Consider the following 9,348-nt stretch of genomic DNA (forward strand, 5'->3'; position numbering starts at 1 on the left):
GTCACTCCGCTGATGGTCAAGAGTTTTATGCTTGTGTATACGTATAAGTAATGTAGACCATTAAGATTAATGTTAAAAATCAAAGATGTATATTTGATTACTGATGCCATTATAGGTTGGCAAACGGGTGACATTATTTTAACATAATACAAATGTGAATATTGGGTTGCTATAAAATGTTACTAAAATATTTATAGTTGAGAATTATAATATGTGGTTTTAGAATGATGGCCGGGAATGATGATTAGGATTGCATAGAAAGGCTTGCTTGGGCTTAGTGGGCTATGCTCATTAGGCCCATGTGCCGGTCATGGCCTTGGATTTAGGTTGTGACACCTTTTTCAAGAATAAGGTATGTTTTACCAACCCACTCTATTTAAATTCAAGGACAAATTTTCTTTAAGGAAGGGAGACTGTAACACCTCGTACCCTTGTATAGAAGCCAATAAGACCTTATCGATGAGACAAAGTGTGAGACCTCAACCTCTATAGGCCCGCAACTAGGTGTAAACGAGATAACACAGGTTAGGGGTAATTTCATCATTTCTCATGATGAGCCCCTAGAAGTAGGCTTGCATACATTATTAACGTCTAAGTAGTTCTAAGGAATAAATGAATGAGGGTAAAATAAATGAAGAAGATATAAATACTAATAATTTTCATGGTAGGGGTAAAATGGTCATTTTACACCTTGAGCTTAAATTTTAAGTTTTCATGAACTCGAGTACTTTTGGACTATTATGGACTTTGTCTCAGTGTTAAAGGAGTAAAAAAAGTGCATAAAGGAAAGGAGGAAGACTAATGTCCTTGTTAAGGGCATTATTGTAAATTATATGAAAATTGGATAAACTTTAACTATAAATATCTAATCTCTAGGAGCTTCTCTTCTTCTTCCTCCTATCCTCCTCTCCATTACATGTTTCTTTGCACCTTTCATGGAAGTATCCTTTGAAACCTTTAAAACTTTCCCAAATTAGCTTTATTTCTCATGTTTTTCTACACCCTTTCATAGGGTTTTCCATGCTCTTCCACTTTTACACCTCAACAGCCTTCAAAAGTCTTTCTTAAGTATATTCACTCACTAGTTGGATGTGTAGAGAGAGAGGGAGTGATTTCCCTTATTAGCTTGGAAAAATTTTGAAAAGAAATTCAATTCCAAATCCACCAAGGTGAGTGAACTTGCATTTAAAATATTTTGAGAAATGTATTGGTATTTGGATGAAGCATGTGAATGATTTTTATTTGATTTTCCCTTAAAGATTATGCATGGGAACAAGCCTTTATTGAAACGTTTTATGTGGTGAGTGTGTAATATGATGAATCCTTGTGCTCCTATAGGATGCTTATATATATATATGTTATGTATCGATAGTTAATATTGTGTAATAAACATAACCGTGCGTGTGCGCGATGTGGGGGATGCACATGCCGGTGATGACGAGTGCAGGAGTGTGGATGATGATATTGCCTCTACGTGATGTGGGGGTTGCACATAGAGGTATTAGCTGTGCACGATGTGGGGGATGCACACGATGACTCCAGCTATGTGCGCGATGTGGGGCTTGCATATGAGCTAGGTGAGGCGGTGGTGGTATTAGTGGTTATATATGTATATATATATATATATATACATTTATGCAAGAGAAAGTTCATGAATATGGAATATAGTTGTAATGTATGTGAAATTTTGCATGTTGAACCTTAGAAATTGCTAAGTGTTTTCCAGTTGATTTTGTCATTGCAAAAGAATGGCCTTTTCTTGATATAATGAGAACTTTCTTCTTGGTGTTCTGTTTCTCGCTACAGCAAGAAACTCTCGGGTTGAGAGGCTGGTTGCAATCCTGTAACTTGCTGCAGCGAGATGTCTACAGGTGGTTTTGCGCTACAACGAGAAACATTTGATCGTGCTTGCTAGCTTGTTTGGTTTCTGCCGTATTTGCCACTTCTTTAACATCATGATTGATCATGGACTTCCAACATCAAGGAATTGATTAATTAAGTTTGAAATGAGGGATTTTAGTGAGAAACCCTCGGCCAGCTAATGCTTTGAGCCCAAATTTCGCTGCAGCGAAAATTCATTCGCGCTGCAATTATCAGTCATTTCGCTCGACTTGCTTGAATGCTACTAAAGTTTTCACTCTTCAAATTCTTTGTTGTGCATATATCCTTCATCATCAAGTGATTAATCAATTAAGGGTTTTAATGAGGGGTTTTAATAAGAACTAAACTAAACTGCATTGTTTTTGAAAATAAGTGCATCATGATTTCTTTAAACTTTTCGTATCACTTGCTTGTTCCCTTCCTTTGTTCACTCACTGGGTTTATGTCACGACCTAAATTCTGGGCCATGACCGGCGCATGGGCCCAATAGACGTAGTCCACTAAGCCCAAGCAAGCCTATTTATATGACTTGTTCACCATTCCATCAAAAGTTGCTAAAGTCACATTTCATAATTTTGAATCAAAATAATGCTAATCATTGCCCACTCATAGTGGCATTCCCATCAAAATATACATATGTTGTCTACAACATATATATTAATAATTTACATTGGTTTGTCTATACACAACAAAAGGAGACTCGATTTCCAACAGAGAGACCCGAGTGATGTACGGCTACTAAATGCCAAGATACCTACAAAGAAAACAAATCTACAAAGGCACCTCGACCTAGTTACCGACTGCCTCTTGATCTGAAAACATGAAGTTGAAAACGGTGAGTATAAACTAGTGAATGAACAAGAAAGGGAACAAGCAAACAATAAGGAATGTTTAACGAAATCATGATGCATTCATTTTTCAAAACAATGCAATTTATTTTAGTTTTTATGAAAACCCCTCATGTAAACCCCACATGAGTAAATCACCTTATGAAAAGGGTCTATGCTCAACAAAGGATTTGGAGAGTGAAAACTTTAATAGCATTCATGCGAATCAAGTCAAATAAACGACGGTCGTAGCTGCAACGAGAATGCCTTTCCACTGCAGTGAAGTTAGGATTCAAGTTATTAGCCAAACGAGGGTTTCTTAACTGGCCGAGGGTTTCCCACCAAACCTCCTCATTTCAAACTTAACTAATTAATTCATTAATGTTAGAAGTCCATGCTCAACTATGGTACCATAGAAGTGGAAAATAGGACAGCAATCGAACAAAATAAGGAACAAAACAGAAAGTTTTGTGCTATAGTGAGAATGAATCTCGCTGCAGCAAAATTTATGCCATAAAATAGAATTTGCAATTATCGTCTTGACTCAACTAAATGAACAAGGTTAATAACAACACAAGGCCAATTGTGTGGCACACTAAAAACCTATAAAGATGAATTAGGGATTGAATGGAAAGTATGTATTTATATATCTTTAAGAATAAGTGCATGTCTATAGGACGATATGCTCGGGATGTTAAGGAGCAAATAAGAGAATAAGTGTTTTAGGATTACACAAACATCTTTGAGAAAGAATTACCAATCATACACGACAAGTATAAAATGTGGGATTTTTGAAACTTGCTGAGGAGCCTAACGGCCAAGTCACGGGTTAAGTGATCACATGCGGTGAGACGAAGTTTAAGATAGATATCCCTAAGGAAATACTCAAGAGAAGTTTTGTCAGGGATCTAGTGAAAGCAAGCATTAAGTTATGTGGTTATAAAGAGGAAGCCGTAAGCTTAAAGTGATATTCGTATTGACATTGAAAAGTACTTGAGGAGGACCTTGTTTCAAGTCTTGTAGTTTCAAGTACAAATTACAAATTGGTCCAGGGAGAATGATGTCACAATAGTATGGAAGAATAGAACAAAGGATGATTGAAGATAATTTGGATAATGAAGTTCGATAATGAAAAAACTTCCTAGTGTAGTATGGAAATTGGAACTCGAAAATGCTTGAGGCATGCACGATTCGAATGAGTCTAAGTTTTAAGTGACTCATTAAAGTCGAAATGCAATAAAGATATAATATATATATATATATGGTAGAGTTATGAAGAATAATTGAGAAATAATGATGCCTTTTAGGGATTATGGTATTGCATAAGATACAATGATCCAATAAAGATAAACCTTTGAAATATCAATGAGATTATAAAGCGTATAAGAATACCGGATTGTAATTTAATGCAAATGACATTTAGCAAGTGAGATGTGATTAATGACATCATGATGCAAGGATATATACAGTACGATGAAACTCAAGCATATAATTGGAAATGACATAAACGATATGAAGTTATGCATAGGCATAACAAGAATGTTGACATGCACTATGAGGATTATTATATTGAATCTTGGATAGGGATGGGGATGAATAAAGGAAAATGTAATCCAAGGCACGTGAACACATGGATCCCTATGCGTAACAAGGAATGTTGACATTTGGAAATGCATGTACATACGTATATGTGAAATTGATGACTTGACCAACCGAGGTGAAGAATTTTTCTCAGTAATTTGAGATTTGTACTTTATGTATTTGATGAGTTGTATAAATGGTACTTTATGTATTTGATGACGATCAAGCTTGGGTTAGCTTGGTTGTTGTGGTAGGTTCTAACTAAGCCTTAGAAAAGTTAGTTTTGGGTTTTAGTTGATCCCGTGAAAAACCATTGTTAAAGGTTGTGGCTGAGCCTGTGAAAATCCATTTTAGGTTTTGGTTGATCTTGTGAAAAACTATCATTAAAGGTTGTGGCTAAGCTTGTGAAAAGCCATTGTAAAAGCTTGGTGGAAGCTTGGGAATTCCACTTATTTTAGTAAATTGGTTTAAAAATCCTTGATTGAGAGATTAAGTGGACAAAACCACTGTAAATCATCGTGTTTTGTCTACGTTCTTTTATTTTCTTCTTACTCTTAGCACTTAAATCATTCCTTCAACAAGCTTTAAACTTCCATTTTCAAATTCTTTATCAACATTTTACTTGGAAAGAATTTTAGTGTCATTCCGAAAATGCTATTCACCCCCCTCTAACACGTTCTTTAGGACCAACAATTTTTTGTTTGCATATCAATGATAGCAATTAGCTCCCGAGTCATGAAGGTATGGTCCGTTCTTCTTCCTTTGATAGTTATTTAGTAACCCACTTAATGCCTAGAGAGTCGGGTCATGTTCCGTTGATGAGTGGGTCTTTACTTTATGTTTATGCTTATGGATATTAAGCATGTTTATGATGAAGTAGCCAATGTTTGGCATTTACTTTATGAATGTTATGGATAAATGTGCAAAGGTGGCTCAAAAGCCTACATGGACACTCGAGGGTGTTGATAAATGATTATGGCATGGTGTATGAGTTTTTAACTTTAACTATGTTATTAAATGAATGAACTTATACTGTTTATGTTGATAAGTTCCATAATTGTGTAATATTACTTATGGATGAATGCATGTGCTTGATACTATATGGCTTTATGGATTATGATTATGTTTAATGGGCCAAGTTATGAATGAATGAATGTACGGAAGCTTGTTTGGGTCTAGTGAGCTGTACCCGTCAAGGTTCCTGCACTAGTCATGTCACACCACGAGACGAGATGTGACAATTGGGTAGGACAACTTGCCAATGGTATGATTAGTTACATAGAGGCAAGGGGCTTGGTGTTACACTAATTACTTGGCAAGAGTTTAGCATAGCCTTTCTAGAGTGTTTTCTATAAGACAGTGTGAATGAGGCTAAAGCCTGAGAGTTTGAGATACTGGTATAGACTCTAGGGATGACAATTCCAGAATACAACATATGGTTTACTGAATTGTCTCAATATGCACCTTACTTGGTCGTTACAGAGGAGATAAGTGTTATGAGGTAATGGATTGGTGCGACCTCTATATAGGGTCATAGTGCCCCATGAGTTTACTAACTACTCCAAGGCAGTGAATTGTGGTCAAAGACTGGAGATGAAGGATATGGAAACTTAAAGAGGTCAGGATAAGCCCAAGAAGGCTAAGATCAAAGGCTAGCATAAAGGTTCACAAACATCCCAATAGGGGAGTGGTTCAATTAGTAACTCTAAGAAAGGTAAAAAGGTTGCCAAACCACCTAAACAACAGACTATTGGGCAATCTCATCTAGATAGATCACCATGTTCTTCGTGTGGTAGGAGGCACCGAAGGCAATATCTCTAAAGATCCACTTCATGTTATTCATGTGGGTTGACTAGTTATTTTACTAGTGAGTGTCCTAATGGTTGAAAGTTTAAAAGATCGACTTAAGGACGGCCATAGCTAACTTTACCTGCCCCACTCATTGTGGCGCAACCTACTAAAGAGACTAGAGGAGCTAACGATAAATGTGCTAGTAGCTCATCACAGGGCATAAGGTTTAGAGCCCAAGGTATAGCCAATCAAGGACAAGCTTTGACTACACAAGAAGCACAAGCATCCAATGCAGTTCTTATAGGTATTTACCTAGTTGTTTCATTTATACACGTGTATTGTATGACCCTGGTGCTACACATTCTTTCATGTCCCCATACTTTGCATCTAGACTAGGTATAAAGTGCTTCAAGAAAGAGCAAGAATTGGTAGTTTCCACACCCTTGATGAGGTGTTTGTTGCAAGGTATGAGTATAAAGTTTGCGTGGTCTGAGTTTGATGTGATTTTTGTGATGGATTGGTTATCTACAAGCTATGTTAGTGTGGATTGTCACTACAAGAGAGTTAGGTTTGACTACCCTATAAAGAGATCTTTCTATATACAAAGAGATCGCAGCATGGTCTCAAGTAGCATGATATTGGCTATGATTGCTAATCACTTGATGAGACATGGGTGTCGATGATTTTTGGTCAAAGGGGTTAAACCCCCAAACAGAGATAGTTAGTGTGGCAGATGTGCTTCTTGTGAGCGAGTTCGCAAATGTATTTTCAGAGGAGCTACCCAAATTACCTCCAAATCAGAAGATAGAGTTTTACATAGACTTGGCGGAGGACACCAATCTAATTTTTATACCACTATACTAAAATGGCACCAACTAAGCTCAAAGAGATCAAAGATCACTAGGAGGATTTGCTAGACAAAAGCTTCATTCACCCTAATGTCTTACCATGGGTTGCACCGATTTTACTTATGAAGAAAAATGATAGATCAATGAGACTTTATCTCGATTATCAGCAGTTGAACAAAGTGACCATAAAGAACAAGTATACTCTTCCACATATAGATGATTTGTTTAATCAGTTGCAAGGGGCCAAGTGTTTCTCTAAAATCGACCTACAATCGAGTTACCATCAATTGAGGATTAGAAGTAGAGACATACCTAAGACTGCTTTCTGTATAAGGTATGGTCATTATGAGTTTTTGGTTATGTCCTTTAGATTGAATAATGCCCTTGCAACTTTTATGGATATGATGAATCAAGTGTTTAGACCATACTTGGTTAAGTTTGCAGTCATGTTCATTGATGATATATTAGTTTACTCGAAGAGTCGAGAGGAACACAAGCAACACTTAAGGAATGTGCTACAAATTTTAAGGGAGCACCTGTAGTATGCCAAGTTCTCCAAGTGCGATTAATGTTAGTTTCTTAGGCCACTTAAGAATAGGGTGATGGTGAATCCAAAAAAGATTGAGGCAATGGAGAAATGGCCAAGGCCTACATCAGTGACTATGATAATGAGTTTCATAAGATTGGCTAGACACTATATGAGATTTGTCAAGGATTTCTCTAAGATCGCTACTCTTATGATTAAGTTGATATAAAGAGGTGTCAAGTTTATATAGGTAGGCACATGTGATGAGAGCTTTGGGAAGCTCAAGAATTGTTTTACAATAACTCCAATGTTGAGTTTACCATGTGGTACAAGGAGTTTTATGGTTTATTATGACGCATCACGAGTAAAACTTGGATGTGTATTGATGCAACATGACAAGGTGAATGCATACATGTCGAGGCAACTTAAAAGGCATGAGCAAAATTACCCCATACACGATTCAAAAATGGCTATGATAGTGTTTAGCTTAAAGATTTAAAGGCATTATTTTTATGGTGAAACTTGTGAGATTTACATGAATCACGAAAGTCTCAAGTAAATTTTTGAGCAAAGAGATCTTAACCTCAAGCAACTTCGATGGATGGAGTTGTTGAATGATTATGATTGAACAATATTATACCATCACAGTAAAGCTAATGTGGTGGCAAATGCTTTAAGCTGGAAGTCTATAGAGAGTTTAGCTCACATCTTAGTTAAAAGGAGATCATCGGTGCAATGTATGCAAGAGTTGGGTGATATGGGCATTCGATTCAAGGTTAATAATTTAGAGGCATTATTAGCCTATTTTAGAGTGAGATTAATGTTGAAGGATCGCATCAACGAAACCCAAGATAAAGATGATTTAGTGGCAAAGGCTTTAGAGGATCCTCAAGGGAGGAAGGGCAAATGTTCACTAGAGGCACTGATGGATCCCTTAGACATGGATCTAAAGTATATGTGCTGCATATTAATGATTTGAGATGAAAAATATTAAATGAGGCCCATGTGGCAGCATATGTTATTCATTCAGGCACCACCAAGATGTACCATGACTTGAAAGAAACATACTAATGCAAAGGCCCTAAGAGGGATGTGGTCGAATTTATGGCCAAGTGTCTAGTAAGCTAGCTAGTTAAATTAGAGCATCAGAGGACTGCCATATTATTACAGCATTTACCTATTCTTGAATGGAAGTAAAAGCATATTTCTATGAATTTTGTGATCGAACTACCCCATACAAGTAAGGAGTATGATTCAATTTAAGTGATTGTGGATAGGCTGAGTAAGTTCGTTCATTTCTTTCTGGTGAGGACCACTTATGGAGTGGCACAGTATGTGAGGTTGTATATTGATGAGGTAATGCAATTGCACAGAGTTCCAATCAATATAATGTCAAACAAAGGCACACAGTTTACTAGTCAGTTTTTGGTAGATTTAATAATTTGTGTTTTCGTATCTTAATCATGTCAACACGATTAAGACTTAAAACACGACAAGTTAAACATGAACGTAGTACAAATAATTATTCGTGTTAGCATCTGAAATACGTATATGAATATGTTTAATAACCGTGTAACACGACAAGACACAACTAACACATTTATTAAATGTGTCAGAATTTTTATTACAAGATGATACGATTAATAAACATGATTAAATGTGTCACTTATACACATTTTAACACGATAACATAATTAATCAAACGTGTTAACCATGGACACGATTACGATACAAAATATGATAAGGCTAAACCCAAACTTGTTTAACTTTGTGTCTTCTCATGTCATGTTACCATGTCGTGCCTAAAATTGCCAAGTCTAGATTTAGGGGAAAGTTCAAGAAGTTTTAGGGACTAAGTTAAATTTTAGTACTATTTTCCACCCACAGATAGATA

This window comes from Theobroma cacao, chromosome 7 (genome assembly GCF_000208745.1).
Source record: "Theobroma cacao cultivar B97-61/B2 chromosome 7, Criollo_cocoa_genome_V2, whole genome shotgun sequence".
NCBI lineage: Eukaryota > Viridiplantae > Streptophyta > Magnoliopsida > Malvales > Malvaceae > Theobroma > Theobroma cacao.